This window comes from Pelecanus crispus, chromosome 2, assembly GCF_030463565.1.
Source record: "Pelecanus crispus isolate bPelCri1 chromosome 2, bPelCri1.pri, whole genome shotgun sequence".
Classification (NCBI taxonomy): domain Eukaryota; kingdom Metazoa; phylum Chordata; class Aves; order Pelecaniformes; family Pelecanidae; genus Pelecanus; species Pelecanus crispus.
In genome coordinates, this window is record NC_134644.1 from 165,965,544 (window position 1) to 165,984,202 (window position 18,659).

An 18,659-nucleotide genomic window follows, 5' to 3' on the forward strand; every position below is an offset into this window, starting at 1 on the left:
TTTATTGTCTGAATGTCTTTTCAGGTGCAGACTCTGCTATCATTAATGTAATTTAGCATTACTTTGATTTGATGACAGTGAGGTTATGGCTGCCTTGAGGAACCTAGCACTGTATGAGAATCAGAGGTCACCTGAATCCAGACAGCCTATGGATGTATTTGGTTAAGACATGTCACATTTTCTAACCAGCAGTGAAGGAGAGGATGGCTGGGAAAAATTACCATTCCTGGAAGGATAGTCTTTGGTAGGAGTCAGAAGCAAAGTCCATATTTATGCTCTTGAACCTTAACAATAAACCTTCCTGTATAAGAAAGCTCCCACAACTAGCTGGACGTCTCCAGCAGCAACAAGGCATAAGGCACCATTGTGCAAGTTGTAATGCTTACCGCTTGCACGGGGTTAAGTCATTGAGTTAGTGGTGCAATGAACACACTTAATCTGGAATTCACTGAGTCATCTCATTAAAATCTGTGTTGTCACTTTTGGAAGTTGACTTGTCAGACTAGAACTCCGCTTTGAAAAAGCAGCAATTTAAATCCTAAAGCGAAACAAATTACACATCACTAGGTAAGATATTTCACATGTATCTGTTACGGGCTGACATGTACAGGATTAAGGAAAAGTGAATGCTATGTTTATGTCTTTACAGAATGATATTGCAGGAGTCACTTATTGACTGAGCAGTCTTATCAGGAAATAATTTGATTCAGGGAAATCTTCCTATTAATTTGCATTGTAAGTCAACCATCTGGATCAATGATTGTTTAATTCAAGTCTACTCCAATTGAAGTTAAGGCTGCTAATTCCCTGTGCTGGTGGGTAAATATGGATTGGTATTTTCCAAAACATAAGGCAAACAAAATTTTCATTCATTTAAAAAACAAATAAGCAAATTGAAAGGCTGGTAACTGAACAGAATGACAAAAAGTATTTGTTATTTAATTATTTCATAAGCAAATGAAGAGTTGTATGAAGATGCTGAATGCAGCTATTCAGTCCAGGCCCTTGCAGTGCACAAGCTTGGAGGGACTTCAATCCATCTGCTGACTTGGATCTGCAAGGCGGAACACAAGAGTGCACTGCTGATTGACCACCAATTCAGATGCAGCATTTTATGTGTTCATTTTATAGGCTGTTCAGCAGACACTAGGAGGTAAAATATGACTGAGGTGTTATTCAGGTCCAAAAGACTGAAAATGCACTGCAAAAGTCCCTGAGCTGAAGTGTTCTCTCAAATAAGAGGTGTTAAGATAGACCTTTATGCTGGAAAAGTGTTGATATGGAATGAACCGTTCACCGGCATCCTTTGCAACACCATATGCCAAGCAAAGGTCTCACATATGCCAGAGGCGATCAGGGTCATACTTATAGTACAGTAAATCTGCTTCAAGAGGAATACAGGCACATATACATTTGTGTTTGACACTGTGAGGTGGCACACTGATCACTCCAAAACATCTAGAGACTCAGCGTAGCACAGATGAGCGCTTGAGTGCCCGTCTCCACAATAGGAAGGGAAACTAATTTAAAATAGCCACCACTTCATGGAGAAGTATTTGGTTGTGGTATTTCTCAGGCATCATAATTTAATTTTCAACTTCTATCATGTGAGGAGGAAAGAGGCTGAGAATGGAGGCTGGATTATCAGCTAATACTGACTTGCAAGGTGTTTTAGAGAGGACAGCTCAAAGCAAAGACACTGCAGCATCTCAGGTGTACCTGAATGCCTGCACAATGTTGCAGGCAGAAGGACTGACCTGTAATACAGAGTAGAATAATAAAAGTTGTGCAAAAGTGACAAAGGACACAAAATCTTGATGTCTATTAATAGTCCCTGGAAAAGATCAGCTTTAGCCTTGCACATGGCTAAAAAGAGGATATATGACCCTGATGGCCATTACCTAGTATGCAGGAATTCAACTTTCTACAAAACCCACAAAAGCACCAGGTCACTGAATATTAACACATTTCATCACGGTTTTTCCCTAGTCATTTGCAACTGCCAAGCTTACCTGCTCCAGGTTACAAGTTTTTGGTATATGGTGTAAATTCTTGTATATTATTCTGCTTCTCTCCCTCCACAAGGGAATGGGCAATCAGAAAGAACATAATGCATTTATTACACAATTTCTCATAATGAGAGTAACTCTATTAATTGAAAGCTTAACTTCCAGTGCTTCCAGCTAGGAATATTGCTACTTTTTCCATATGTAAGTGTTTCAATTTTTTAAATGTGACTTGTTTCATAGCTTCACATAGTTTTGAAAGCCAGGAAGGGGCCAGAAATTCTGTTGCAGCACCATGATGCTATTTCCCTTTCATGATCGCTTTATCTTCTATGAAATCGACACAACTGGCAGATTACATTTTCTATAATTCACCACAGTTATGGGATTCCTATGAAGTAATATAGTACTTTATAAGCAAAGAATGTCTCAGGGGAGATTGTCTTCATCAAGGAGAATGGTGACCAAAGCATCTGATCCATTAATTTTATAAGACATTTAAGATAACAAAGATCTAGATTCTAACTAGTTTCATCTATAAGAAATTTTTTTATGTGGGTTTTGTTTCTTGGTGGGAAGGGACTGAAAAATGCTTTGCCAGACACTTGACTTCATTGAAACAGCACGGTCCATCAAACCCACCTAGGAAAATACTCTCATTGTAAATGTGATTCTACCTAGACTGGCTTTTGCTGTGTTAAAACTAGGTGTGCTCAAAGGACAAGTCATATATTTTTACGACTTGTAACAGAATTCACTACATATCCTGAGCTGTAAAGTAAAGTTTTGGTTTTGAATGGGTGAACAGCAGCAGATTGGATGTAGATGATGTAGACTAGAGTTTAAATGAAAATAGCAGCCTTGACTCAGAGTTCATAATGGGAAGTAATATGGCCTCTGTCAGAGATGCGTAAGCTTTTTATTATTGTCCTGGTTTCGGCTGGGATAGAGTTAATTTTCTTCCTAGCAGCAGGCATAGTGCTGTGTTTTGGATTTAGTAGAAGAATGTTGATAACACGCTGATGTTTTTAGTTGTTGCTGAGTACTGCTTATGCTAGTCAAGGACTTTTCAGCTTCCCATGCTCTGCCAGGCGCACAAGAAACTGGGAGGGGGCACAGCCAGAATAGTTGATCCAAACTGACCAAAGGGCTATTCCATACCATATGACGTCATGCTCAGTATATAAACTGGGGGGGGGTGGCCGGGGAGCAGCGATCGCTGCTCGGGAACTGTCTGGGTATCGGTCGGCGGGTGGTGAGCAATTGCATTGTGCATCACTTGCTTCGTGTATCATTATTATTATTATCATTATTATACTGTTACTATTAGCATTACTATTTTACTTTATTTCAATTATTAAACTGTTCTTATCTCAACCCAGGAGTGTTTCTCACTCTTACTCCTCCAATTCTCTCCCCCATCCCATCGGGGTAGGGGGAGTGAGCGAGCGGCTGCGTGGTGCTTAGTTGCTGGCTGGGGCTAAACCACGACAGTCCTTTTTGGCGCCCAACGTGGGGCTCGAAGGGTTTGAGATAACAACAGATTAACCAGAGTGTATTAAGGAGTCTGTTAACAGTTGCCGGTCACGATATTAGTTCATCTGATCTGCACCATATTCTTTTTTTTGCAGCACGCGTTAAAGCTTGTTGTCAGTTTGTGTAGTGTGCTATGCTCTGCAGTGATTCATGATCTTTTGCTTGGGAGGCTCCTTATCAAAACCCTGACCTTGAGCATTCTTTGGTATTTGGGTTTCATACAGAAGTCACTACTGTACTTCTGGTACTATCTTATAGAGAGAGTTAGCAATTATACTTCTTACTCTGAGAGGCTTGTTGTGGAGGAAATACAGAATGGCACCTTTGCTGCTTTCTTCTATGATGTTTCCTCCTTCATTACAACAACTTTCCTGTATCTTGAACACCCCTGGGCAGTTAAGATACTTCTATTGATAATTCTTGGGAATGTTGTTTCCGTTTTGATAAAGGTCAGTAAGCAGTTTAAAAATACCATCCAGAGATCTACCCCAAGGCTGGATAGTTATGAGTGGCAGGGTGTGTGGGAACGTATGCGCAAGTACCTAGGGCAGTGGGGACCTCCAGTGTTTTGGAACTTCACCCCTGAACAAGTGCAGAATCCTGAAGAATTAGTAAAGTATTTGGAAGAAGTATGTTGTCACCCTGGTAGCTCCAGAGAGACACAAATCATTGCAACATGCTGGGGACTGGCCCATGCCTATCGAGCCGTGGTCAACGCTAATCAGTACCCTCAAAAGAAAGAGAAGGTCTCTGGATCTGATGACAAAACAACAAGCACTGTGGCTACTCAAACCCCCACTACAGGCCTTGCAGCTACTCCAACCCCCACTACAGGCCTTGCAGCTACTCAAACCCCTGCCCCAGGCACTGTGGCTACTCCAGCCACAGCCATGAGCACTGCGGCTACTCAAACCCCAGTGACAGACACTGCGGCTAAACCAGAGAACCAACCTGCGCCGGTATCAGTTGCCCCTATACAGAAGAAAAAATACACGAGGAAATCAGTTCGTTTAGTAAGGGATGAAGATGAACCAGGGCCATCACAAGAACCAGAGGAGGAAGAACCCATAAATGAGATGGTGACCACCCGATCCCTATCCCTGAGTGAGCTGCGAGATATGCGAAAAGATTTTGGTCGTCATCCAGGCGAGCACATCATCACCTGGCTGCTCCGATGCTGGGATAACGGGGCCAGTAGCCTGGATTTAGAGGGTAGGGAAGCCAAGCAGCTGGGATCCCTTTCCAGGGAAGGGGGCATTGACAAAGCAATTGGAAAAGGGGCAAAACCGCTCAGCCTCTGGAGGTGACTTCTGTCAAGCGTGAAGGAAAGGTATCCCTTCAAGGAGGATGTTTTATACCGCCCAAGCAAATGGACCACCGTAGAGAAAGGTATCCAGTACCTGAGGGAATTAGGCGTGCTGGAGGTGATTTACAGTGACCTGAATGATGAGCGGTTAACCAAAGACCCAGATGAAGTCAGGTGCACACAATCCATGTGGCGGAAGGTGGTACGGAGCGCACCAGCATCATATTCCAACTCGTTGGCAATACTAGCCTGGAAAGACGACGAGGCACCAACGGTGGATGAAGTGGCTAGACAACTCCGGGACTACGAAGAAAAGCTCTCTTCCTCCCTACAGGCCTGTGTCTCAGCTGTGGAAAAACTGTGCCAAGAATTCCAACAACTCAGAGAGGATCTGTCCTACTCCCCACCTGCACGGACCAGTGTCTCAGCCATTAGGAGTCAACGTCCCTATGCTCAAGAGAGAGGATATAGAGGATACACACCACGGGGCACCCTGTGGTTTTACCTGCGTGATTATGGAGAGGACATGAGAAAGTGGGATGGAAAACCCACCTCAACCTTAGAGGCACGGGTGCGTGAGTTGCAAGGAAAAACTATTAGAAAAGGCGGTTCTCCCAGGAAAATTGCAGCTCCAGTTTCCAGTGAGCAGTTCCCGAGACAGAGTAAGAGGGCTAATTTTACTTCCGACCTTGATCAGGGGACTTTTGATTCACATTTACAGGAAGTGAACAGCGAATACTGTGACCAGTGTTAGAGGGGCCCTGCCTCCAGCCAGGTGGAGGAAAGGGACAACCGGGTTTACTGGACTGTGTGGATTCGATGGCCTGGAACGTCAGACCCACAGGAGTATAAGGCTCTAGTGGACACTGGTGCACAGTGCACGCTAATGCCATCAAACTATAGAGGGGCAGAACCCATTTGTATTTCTGGAGTGACAGGGGGATCCCAACAGCTAACTGTACTGGAAGCTGAAGTGAGCCTAACTGGGAATGAGTGGCAAAAGCACCCCATTGTGACTGGCCCAGACGCTCCGTGCATCCTTGGCATAGACTACCTCAGGAGAGGGTATTTCAAGGACCCAAAAGGGTACCGGTGGGCTTTTGGTATAGCTGCTTTGGAGACAGAGGAAATTAAACAGTTGTCCACCTTGCCCGGTCTCTCAGAGGACCCTTCGATTGTAGGGTTGCTGAAGGTTGAGGAACAACAGGTGCCGATCGCTACCACAACTGTGCACAGGCGGCAATATCGCACCAACCGAGACTCCCTGATTCCCATCCATAACCTGATTCGTCGACTGGAGAGCCAGGGAGTGATCAGCAAGACTCGCTCACCCTTTAACAGTCCCATATGGCCAGTGCGAAAGTCTAATGGGGAGTGGAGACTAACAGTGGACTATCGTGGCCTGAACGAAGTTACACCGCCGCTGAGTGCTGCCGTGCCAGACATGCTAGAACTTCAATATGAACTGGAGTCAAAGGCAGCTAAGTGGTATGCCACAATTGATATTGCTAATGCATTTTTCTCCATCCCTTTGGCAGCAGAGTGCAGACCCCAGTTTGCTTTTACCTGGAGGGGTGTTCAGTACACCTGGAACCGACTGCCCCAGGGGTGGAAGCACAGCCCCACCATTTGCCATGGACTGATCCAGACAGCACTGGAACAGGCTGAAGCTCCAGAACATCTGCAGTACATTGATGACATCATTGTGTGGGGCAACACAGCAGAAGACGTTTTTGAGAAGGGAAAGAAAATAGTCCAAATCCTTCTGAAGGCTGGTTTTGCCATCAAACAGAGTAAGGTCAAGGGGCCTGCACAGGAGATCCAGTTTTTAGGAATAAAATGGCAAGATGGACGTCGTCAGATCCCAATGGATGTGATCAACAAAATAACAGCTATGTCCCCACCAACTAGCAAAAAGGAAACACAAGCTTTCTTAGGCGTTGTGGGGTTTTGGAGAATGCATATTCCAAATTACAGCCAGATCGTAAGCCCTCTCTATCAAGTGACCCGGAAGAAGAATGAATTCAAATGGGGCCCTGAGCAACAACAAGCCTTTGAACAAATTAAACGTGAGATAGTTCATGCAGTAGCCCTTGGGCCAGTCCGGGCAGGGCAGGATATTAAAAATGTGCTCTACACTGCAGCCGGGGAGAATGGCCCTACCTGGAGCCTCTGGCAGAAAGCACCAGGGGAGACTCGAGGTCGACCCCTAGGGTTTTGGAGTCGGGGATACAGAGGATCCGAAGCCCGCTATACTCCAACTGAGAAGGAGATACTGGCAGCATATGAAGGGGTTCGAGCTGCTTCAGAAGTGGTTGGTACTGAAGCACAGCTCCTGCTGGCACCCCGACTGCCGGTGTTGGGCTGGATGTTCAAAGGGAGGGTCCCCTCTACACATCATGCAACTGATGCTACATGGAGTAAGTGGGTTGCACTGATCACACAACGGGCTCGAATAGGAAACCCCAGTCGCCCAGGAATCTTGGAAGTGATCATGGACTGGCCAGAAGGAAAAAACATTAGAATATCACCAGAGGAGGAGGTGACACGTGCTGAAGAGGCCCCACTGTATAATAAATTGCCAGAAAATGAAAAGCAATATGCCCTGTTCACTGATGGGTCCTGTCGTCTCGTGGGAAAGCATCGGAGGTGGAAAGCTGCTGTATGGAGTCCTATACGACAAGTCACAGAAACTGCTGAAGGAGAAGGGGAGTCGAGTCAGTTTGCAGAGGTGAAAGCCATCCAGCTGGCTTTAGATATTGCTGAAAGAGAAAAGTGGCCAGTCCTTTATCTCTATACTGACTCATGGATGGTGGCAAATGCCCTGTGGGGGTGGCTGCAGCAATGGAAGCAGAGCAACTGGCAGCGCAGAGGCAAACCAATCTGGGCTGCCGCATTGTGGCAAGATACTGCTGCCCGGGTAGAGAACCTGGTTGTAAAAGTTCGTCACGTAGATGCTCATGTACCTAAGAGTCGGGCCACTGAAGAACATCAAAACAACCAGCAAGTAGATCAGGTTGCTAAGATTGAAGTGGCTCAGGTGAATTTGGACTGGCAACATAAGGGTGAATTATTTATAGCTCGGTGGGCCCATGACGCCTCAGGCCATCAAGGAAGGGATGCAACATATAAATGGGCTCGTGACCGAGGGGTGGACTTAACTACGGACAGTATTGCACAGGTTATTCATGAGTGTGAAACATGCGCTGCAATCAAGCAAGCCAAGCAGTTCAAGCCCCTTGGGTATAGTGAACGATGGCTGAAATATAAATATGGGGAGGCCTGGCAGATTGATTACATCACGCTCCCACAGACCCGCCAAGGCAAGCGCTATGTGCTCACCATGGTGGAAGCAACCACTGGGTGGTTGGAAACATATCCCGTGCCCCATGCCACCGCCCGGAACACCATCCTGGGCCTTGAAAAGCAAGTCCTGTGGCGACATGGCACCCCAGAAAGAATTGAGTCAGACAACGGGACTCATTTCCGAAACAACCTCATAGACACCTGGGCCAAAGAGCACGGCATTGAGTGGGTGTATCACATCCCTTACCATGCACCAGCCTCCGGGAAAATTGAGCAATACAATGGATTGTTAAAGACTACCCTGAGAGCAATGGGTGGTGGGACGTTTAAACATTGGGATACGCATTTAGCAAAAGCCACCTGGTTAGTCAACACCAGGGGATCTGCCAATCGAGCTGGCCCTGCCCAATCAAAACTTTTACGTACTGTAGAAGGAGATAAAGTTCCTGTAGTGCACATGAAAAATATGCTGGGGAAGACAGTCTGGGTTACTTCCCCCTCTGGCAAAGGCAAACCCATTCGTGGGATTGCTTTTGCTCAAGGACCTGGGTGCACTTGGTGGGTGATGCGAAAGGATGGGGAAGCCCAATGTGTACCTCAAGGGAATTTGATTTTGGGTGAAAATAGCCAATGAACTGAATTGTATAATATTAATTGCTTTATAATACTGTATGTTATCTCTTAACTATATGTTATCTCTTAACTGCATGTTAATATAATAATATAGTAGGTTAATATTAAGTATATAATACTATATATTATGATTGCTATATGCCGCATCAATGGTATTGCAGTAAGAATTGCCCAGCTTAATGAAAATGAACTTTGATGAAACCATGTTGGAATGAGAACTGACTTCAGCATGCAACAGTCCAACACTGCACACCACCTCTCCTGCTCTGAAAGACTGTGATAACAGATGGAACCCAAAGTCATGGGCTAAATGAACTCAATGGACATTTTAGAGGGATGGGCCATAGACGAAGGGAATGATATCTGTGTGTATATCAAGATAGGGAAAGGGGTGGTGATTAATTGGAACACATTGGAAAGGGGAGGGCCTGTGCATGACGTAGATGGTATAGAATAAGGGGTGGATACTGTCCTGGTTTCGGCTGGGATAGAGTTAATTTTCTTCCTAGCAGCAGGCATAGTGCTGTGTTTTGGATTTAGTAGGAGAAGAATGTTGATAACACGCTGATGTTTTTAGTTGTTGCTGAGTACTGCTTATGCTAGTCAAGGACTTTTTCAGCTTCCCATGCTCTGCCAGGCGCACAAGAAACTGGGAGGGGGCACAGCCAGAATAGTTGATCCAAACTGACCAAAGGGCTATTCCATACCATATGACGTCATGCTCAGTATATAAACTGGGGGGCAGTGGCCGGGGAGCAGCGACCGCTGCTCGGGAACTGTCTGGGTATCGGTCGGCGGGTGGTGAGCAATTGCATTGTGCATCACTTGCTTCGTGTATCATTATTATTATTATCATTATTATACTGTTACTATTAGCATTACTATTTTACTTTATTTCAATTATTAAACTGTTCTTATCTCAGCCCAGGAGTGTTTCTCACTCTTACTCCTCCAATTCTCTCCCCCATCCCATCGGGGTAGGGGGAGTGAGCGAGCGGCTGCGTGGTGCTTAGTTGCTGGCTGGGGCTAAACCACGACAATTATTTAAAGAGCAGCTTCCCATTTCAGACAACGGGGATATACAAGAGTTACCATTTGCAAATACTCAAGTGTGTGCAGAAGTGAGCCAGGAGGACCTGCTGTAGCTGACATTGCTGGATCATCTAGGATCATGCATCATCTGAATGCAAGTCCACCTCAGTTTTGTTGCCCAGCAGCCCCCAGGACCCAAAGGGTTATCTCCTGCTTGGGTGCTACTCCCAGAGTTCTCCTCCGGATTAAAACTGAAAAGTCTGGGTGTAACCTCCAGTTCTCAGTTAGAAAGACTTTGGTGTGTGTCTCATGGCAGTAACAAAATGGGCATTGCTGAAGTAGACAATTAAAAATCTATCATGTTCCTAAAATGTGATTGTTGGATTTGCTAAAACAGTTTCAATGCTTCAGAAACTAGATAGGGACACTGGCATACTATATGATCTAAATGATTATAAACTTGGCATAAAAAAATTGCTTTGCTGAGAATTGTAATGAGAAAGCCTACTTATTTCCTAGATTCCGTTTTCAGATTCACTAGACATTACTGGTATTAAAATTACCAGAAATGCCATACTGAATTGCAGTTGGATTGTATTGCTTGGGTATCTTGTTTCCAACTGCACAAGTTTGGAGAAGGTGATAAGAAACTTGCAGTAGGTGAATATATGGCATAGTAACCTAGAGATCAGAATACCATTCAAAGATTAGCTCAAGGCTGGAAGCAAGAGATTTACATCCCTCTCAATCTTTGTTGTAATTGTAATGAACGATGATTGGTATAGCCAGAATTGTTACCAGTCCTTTTCTAAATCCTTTTCACTTCCAGGCTGCAATTGCTTCCTGAAGCAAAGGGTTCTATCAGATAATTACAGTAGGAAAGTGCACTTATTCCCTCTGCAATTTTCAGTTCATCACATTTCAACAACATTTAACATCCTCACATTCATTTGCTATGAAACAGTGAGAACAGAATTTCTTGTCTGACCTTTTCCAGATTATTCAATATATGTACATCTTTTTCTTATGACTTGATTTCCTTATTTCCATATTAAACAATTCTGTTGTTTTCACTTCTTCTTTAGTTTCAATCATAGATCAGAGAGATGTGGTATATTCAGGGAAATATTCCTTGGGACCAGCCTAAATATCCTTCAGTAATGGGCACAGAGAGAATCATAGTTATTGATAGTTATTCTAGGTTATTGGACCCTTGTTGGCACCTCTCAGGTCCTCTAGCTGTGCTACAATACCCTTTTTAAGATGCGATGAGGAACAACATACTCCATTCACGATGAGGTCACTTCTAGAGAAGTTACGATATTCTCATTCTCTGTTTTCATTTGTATCTTTCATTTTGTTTGTTTTTTCTTGATCTGATTGAAAGTAAAACAAGAATCTCTATTGATTTTTATGACAATTTAGTATATAACTAGCTCAATTTTATTCCTATATTATGCACTACTTTGCATTTATCAGCAGTTGTTTGCATTCAACATTTTCTGGATTGCTAAAGCAGCTTATTTGGATTTTTCTAAAGTTTCTCTCAATCACCTCTGAATTTGACTAACCTATCAATCTTGTGTCATCTGTGAGGCATTCTGTGGTCTTACTAAATATTTCTGTAATTCTAAATGAAAGGTTTTTATAACACTTAATGTAAAGTGGAAGTCCTGAACTTTACATTTGGTTAGATAATCACTACATTAAAATGAGATTCATCACTTGTGTAATTGCAGTGATGCTGTTAGCATTTTACCTAGGATGCTTCTAGCCCAACTGTAATATTACATATATTTGTACATAATTCAATGTAATTGTGAGCAACAAGTGGGTGTTGGTTAATGTGCTTCATAGTTTTTGAGTCTTGTGATGCCAATTGAAATATTCAGGTAGAACAGCTTTATTAATGAAGACTTAACATTAAATAATTTTCAGCCTCCAAAGTGGTCATGTGTCAGAACTGAGATGTTCAGACTTGCTCAGGATAGGCTTTTGCCTACCACAAATACTTTTTCACCACATGGTAATTAATTAATTAATTAATTAATTGTGTCTTAGGGGATTTGCAGACTCCAAGCCTGGAAACCTTTGCAATCAGGTACAAAATCCTCATGACATGGCAGCTTCAATACAAAGGATAGTCCTAAACTTCAGCCCAAAGCCAACACATGTCCTTAGTGTGGCAAAACTTCTGGCTGTCAGATTTCAACACAGACAGCAGAAAGCACGTGAGGTATGTGTGTTATGCAAAGAACATTTTCTTTTCAGTGTGCATTCCCCAACTTTGCTACAGTTCCTATTAGTTTTATTTTTCAAACAATGACAATTTCTCCCTTACCTACAGGTACCTGGGGACTGGCACCAGCTCTTTATTTCAAGATGCCCAGAGGGAGACAAAACATGTGGTAGCTCTCCTGCCTCGGTGACTTTCTCAGGGAACAGATCCAGCTGGTGCTTGGCACCATCCCTGCCTCCTCCCAGTCTGTTCCTTCTCAAATGTCCTGTTTTCACCAAGGCCAAGAGCACTAGGATGAGATAGGAGCTACCTCTGCTGGAAATTCTCCTCAAATATAAGTGCCACTTCTAGGGTCTTTCTGCTTCTTAGGCAGGGCAGAGACTCCAAAGGCAAAGAACATGCCCTGTCCTAGCAACTGAAGATCCAAGTACCTTGTCATAGTCAAGGTTACAGAACTTATTCCAGTACTTGGCATGGCTGGGGGCCTAACTCAACCTAAGACATTCATCTGAGGGAGAGTGGGAGTTTCACTTCCACAGGCACGGTGAAGCAAGCACTTCACTGCAGAGAAGAGGTAGAATCCACCTGACCAAAAAAGGGAGTCACATCCTAATGACTGATACTGCCCCCACTGACAGGGCTTTAAACAAAGTTCACAGGGGAGTGGGACTACAGCCCACAGGTAGAAGACGACACTTGTTAAATTTCTGAGGCAACAACAGAGAGGAAAGGTGCTGCTGGAGGAAGACCACCAGGCTGTGGGTTTCTCTGCCCATAGAGCACCCTTCCCACAACTTATATTTCCTGGCACAGTCCAGAGGTTCTGTACCTATAGTCCTGTTGTTGGTTGCATGAGCATTAGGGAAACCATTTCTGGCTACACAAACACATGCTGGGCCTTCCTCTGGCTCTCTTTTTCATTGTCATCTGCCCCAAATGGCTCATCTTATTCTGTTAAGATGCTAAAGGGGAGAGAGCACCTCAACTTTTTGAACATAGAGAGGTCTGGAATGCTTCTTCCTGAATGATAAAACCCACATAACACTCCTAAAAGTACAAATCTAGATAAAATTTTGCTAGATAAAAAATTTTGCTAGATAAAATTTTGGCGTAGGCATTCAACAGCATCCTGAACCCTAAGCCTCTCTGCTGCTATTTCCTTGGGGCCTTCATCACTCAGTTTCTCTCTTTCAGCTTGGACTCTGTAAGGACTATTAACCCTATTTTAGGAAATCCACTGGCAGGTACAGCTGTTGTGGGGATTATATCTGTCCGTTCATCTCTGGAAAAAGAACTATATATGCTTGTATACCCTTGCAGTATTACCACTCTGAGTTATGCAACTAACCTCTCTACAACACACGAAATACCTAACACCAAATGCTGCTAACAGGATCAAGCAGATCACACTTCCTTTTCTCAATCTATCCCATGTTTAAAGGTAAGCTATTGCAATCTAATATTCCTACAGTCTAAACCACAGTGATGGAACAAACAAGCAAGGGAAAAAACAGTTTAATAAGTGGTCTAGACAATGCATAGCTTGTGGGTTGGTGGGATGTAGGTTGGTTTTCTTTTGATAATGAGGGCCAATACCATTTAAATCTAGATTACTTTTGCAATATGAAATACTAAATAAATCCTAAAGTTTATTCTTTGGAAAGGTGTGATGGAGTCATCATATTAAATTTGAATCTCTAACAGCAGGCATCTAAATCAACACAGGCTCCCTTGAAAAAAGCAGAGATCTATTTGTCTAGTCCTGAAGTAGGATTTGGTTATTTGATTCATATACACTGCCAATCTATTGACTATAGGGGGATCCCAGCATCTTAAGCTAGGTGACGAAAGACCCACATTGGTATTCTGCACTGGTAACAGAACAGACCCATTTCAGAATTTCTGGAGAACTTACAGAGGAAATCTCAAATATTTATAAAATTATATGTATCATTTGGAGTAGCTGCAAACTCTGTAACAAAACATTTAATGCAGTATCACAAGAAGAATTAACTAAGCTGGAAAGAAGGGGGATCTAAATGTTAGATCTCTTAAGAACTTAAAGGAAGGTGATAACGAATCATGCTGAAGCATCAGGCCAGAGGGAGTCTGGACACAGAATCAACAACACTGTGGAGTACCTCCCCAATCTCTTAATTTATAATTTAGTAAATAGAAGATAGTAGGTAACAAAATTTGCTGAGGAGGTCAAGCTGAGAGACAGTGAAGTAGAGAGTTTCATAAAATGAGATGATCTAGAGTAATAGTGCAATAGAAATTGGATCAAGTTCAATAGTAAAAAATGCAAGATCAGGTAATTAAGGACTATTAAATCTGCAGCTATGAGCTAAACAAGGTTAGCTGATAATTACCAAGGAGGGAAAAAAAAGCCAAAAACAAACATTCAAATGTATTTTGTAGCGGTGGACTCAACATGACAATGTTTGACATTTTTTCTATTATCTAGATCTCCAATATCTATGTTTCATTACATGTCACGCATTTTAGAGCATAGAATACTATGAAACCAAGGAAGCCTTCAAGTCTTTTTCTTAGATAGTGTTAGAGAATAGACCTACTAAACATTTGGATCACACTGAGTTAGGTCTATCAGTCAAAAAAAAGGGCAGAGAAAGGACATGCTTTAGCTGGAGCTTTATGAAAGACTTATGGCTTTCAGTAAGATTCCCCAAAGTTGTTTTCTGTGGCATATTTCAAATATATTCAGAGGTGGATCTGACCTCCACAGGCTGATGATGCTTCCACTCGGCAGCTGATTGGCTCATCATTTTTAGTCTCTTGAGCAGAACGGGGAAGACTGTACTGTTGCATAGAAAGATTTTTAATCAAGATGTGCCATCATCCATCTTAATGTTTAATATGCTGGATCAGCTCTTGACTTATGAAGAACTGTACTGGCAAAAAAAGTGGTTTCTTCAGAACAGAATAGAGGTCACTTCCTTTTTAATCACATTGTCTGCCAAAAGAAATTCACCTTCAGGCCTGACAGGAAACTTCATGTTCAGAAAATCAGTCGTTTCTTTGCTAGTACCAGCTTTCAAACACATACCAGAAAGGCTTTATGCTTCTCTTCCAGTAACAGTAATCACATTGTTTGCCCCAGTTGCTCTAAGTAATTCAGTTCTTGGCCAATGCCTATGGCCCTTTCCACCCCACTTCTTATGATGGGGAGGAAGAGCAGGGAAAGAGGGAGGCAGCAGTAATATGCTAAGAAATAAACAGAAGTGTCAGACTGATGGATATGGTCAACTGAAGAGGAGGGATTTCCACAGGTAAGATCTTGATCCTACTTGAGAAAAGTAAGCGGCAAAATGTGTCAGTTCAGTCTTTATTTCCAAATATTGCCATATTTTGCATAAGTTGCAGAAGTCTGTTCAAACAGAATAAACAAGTTCCCATGAGCATTTTTAAACATCCAGCACATGAATGCCTTTAGGATCGTATGACACACACAGCTGGAAAGCACTTTCCCTCCTTCTGAAAATATTAATCATTACATTTAAAGCAAAATTTGCAGCCATGAAGGTTTTAAACAGATTTTAAACTTAACCAAATCATGGTAAAAGTCAGAAATTTTACCGTAATCATTTCTTCCATGATGCATATGCTTTTTAGTATCTGGTAAAGCAGCTGTGGGGGAGTTTGTCTGAACAAGAGCTGGAGGACTTGTGGAGGGTCACAGTGGCTGAAGCCTTCTCTATCCACAGCTCCCACCAGCAGCAGAGGGTGAGCAGAGTAAGGGAGGCACTTTTGAATCAGACTCCATGAAGCCACGGGCCACCACTGGAAGCTGTTGAAGACAGAAATACTTTAACGCTTTCTTTATGGAGTAATAAAGATAAGCTGTAAATAACTTCCCTATGGGTATGCATCTGTAGAATTCATGCATTATTGATGGTAGAAAAGATAATTTCTTCATCTTTTTTAGGGACTGGTTTCCTAAATATTTCACAGTAAATTTAATATACTATTTCAGAAGAAATCAGCCTTTTATAGCTGTGTTATCTAGAGAAAAGCAGCTACAGCTGAACAAGCTACAGTACAGAACAGAAAGGCCAGTCTTTTTCAGTCTATTCCAGTTGTTTTCAATCTGCAGTCTTCATTTCCCTGGAAATTCACTGACTGCTTTTGGGAAATCCACAAAAGATGAAAAAGAAAAACAAATTTTCAGGCAGTCTGTACAGTCTCAGAACCTCCAGATGTGAAAGTTCCCCAGCCTTTCTGGTCAGCACTGTTCCAATGTCTGAGCAATCTCTTTATGAAGATTTTTTTTCTTTATATCTAATGAAAAAGGTAATTCCTGTGCATTGCCTCTTGTGCCTATCGCTGTGCACCTCCATGAGTATGGCTCTGTCTTCAGTGTAACAACCTATTAGGTAGCTGTAGAAAGAAATAAGGTTTCCTCTCAGTCTCAGTTTATTAATAAAAACAAATAAAATGTATTTGAATATATATCAAATCCATGAATGAAGAGAAGTTTAAAGGAGATGTGATCACTATTACAATAGCAGTAAACGGTGCTTTATGTACTCATTTGTTATGTCCTTAGTCAGTACAACTTTGCTTGTGGACACTATACCAACAAAGTCAATTCTACTGCATATTCCTACCTGCTGCCCCAGATACATGCAACGTGTTGCTTCAGCTCTGATATATTTTGTGAAAATAATCTGCCACCTAAAGGAGATATTTGAGACAATACCTCCTAAAAATAGTTGTTTTGCCATGATGAATTGAGGCTATATGTAGTTTTCCCAATTTTAATTTTATGATTAAAAAGAATCAGTTTTCACACCTGAAACTATTTCTCCCCAAAACAGTTAATCCTTTACTGAATTTCTTTCATTTCAGTAGACTTCATAGCCTCATAGTATCTCATTTCCCCATTTGTTAAACATAAATATCCTAGAATTAAAACAATATTTTAGATTTTAGTTAATGACTCCTATGTCTTCAGAAATGACTGCCATTTTTTCAAGGCCTCGGGCTCCCACTAAAAATTAACTTCTTTCACAGCATTTAAAACAAACATCTCCATGCCCTTTGGCATTCTAAAGAATTATTGCTCTATCGTTAATTCAAAAATGTAGAATTTCTGAGAGGTTGGCTGAAGGGAAGAGGCTAATTAAAAGTACTCTAAACCCTGACCCTAGACATGTATGTAGATATAGAGATGTACAGATAAAGATATAGAAAATTCTCCAGTTCCCTGACATACGGAGTAGTTCATTAAACCAGCTAATTATAACAGATCTGTTATTCATGTTTTCACCTAATAAGCCAAATATGCTTCAGATTAATTCTGTTACCAGAGCTTCCTTATTCTCAACAGAAAGCAGTGACATCCAAACCAGTGTTGGACCTGAATATCCTCAAATCCGAAAGTTCAGATACAGCCCTGAAGTAAGCAAGTTTTTACTCACCAGGTAAGTAAACAAATTGCGTTAAGAGAAAGGATTTGGGAGCGGAAAGAGAGCGGGTGGTAATACAAATAGAACAACTTATTTATATTATCTAACAGCTTTCACAATTATTTTTTCCATATCTTTAGAATGGTTGAATTCAACAGTAATTCTTACTGAAATACAATGATAAAATAAATGTAAGTCTGGGTACACTATGTTACTATCACTATATGTTAATATTTATCAATATCATGCTCATTTCTTATATTTTTGTCAATTTTGTACGCATTTGCAAAAACCTCAAGCCTAACTGATTAAAACATTCTCAGAAAGAACTGTTTTTCATTCAATATATAACAGAAATTACAATTCAGAAGTAAAATTGCAGTTAAACATTCCTTTTTTTTTAACACTGGAGTAGCTATTTAGACTTTTGCGCTAGGACATTAGGCAATTACTTGCAGTGAGATCCAATTTTCATGCTTGCAAAGAAATAAAATTAAAGCCTCCCTTATTTTTATGCATATTTCAATAATCAGAGTTCTAATAATATAAATCTGTGAAATAGCTAAGTGATTGCAAGAATATTTAGCTGTGTGTAACTCATGTTCTTTCCTCCAGAATCAGACATCAGTGGTCACATCATCCATGTGATCCTAGGAGGCATCGCTTTTGCAGTTTTCAAGTTTTGTCTCTATTGTCTTCAGTGAGGCAAAATACATTCATTTACCCAAGATACCTTTAAGAAAACCAATCCATTCTTGCCCCAAGATTTAAGAAAAAAAACCAGAGTGGATATTTAATATTCATAGACATTACAGGCACAGGTAGCACATGTAATGCCAGGTTTCTGAGTTCCTTCTTCAGCAAATTACTTTGTTTCTTTATTCTCTGACACATTTTTGCAGTGCAGAGATGAAACTCCATCTGTATTTTCTGATGATCAAAGCAAAATGTCTATATTAACATTTTGTATTAGTATCTTTCAACACCTCATTTTTCAAAAGCTTATCAACACTTTGTATTAGTAAAACAATCCCATTTCATCTAGACATGACAGTTTTTCTTAAAACTGTACCAAAGTTACTCATTAATTCCTTTAATAATCTATGTTTTGTAGATGCTGGTTTCTGCTTTTCCTTAAAATCAGCGAAACTATTCTTTGTCCTCATATC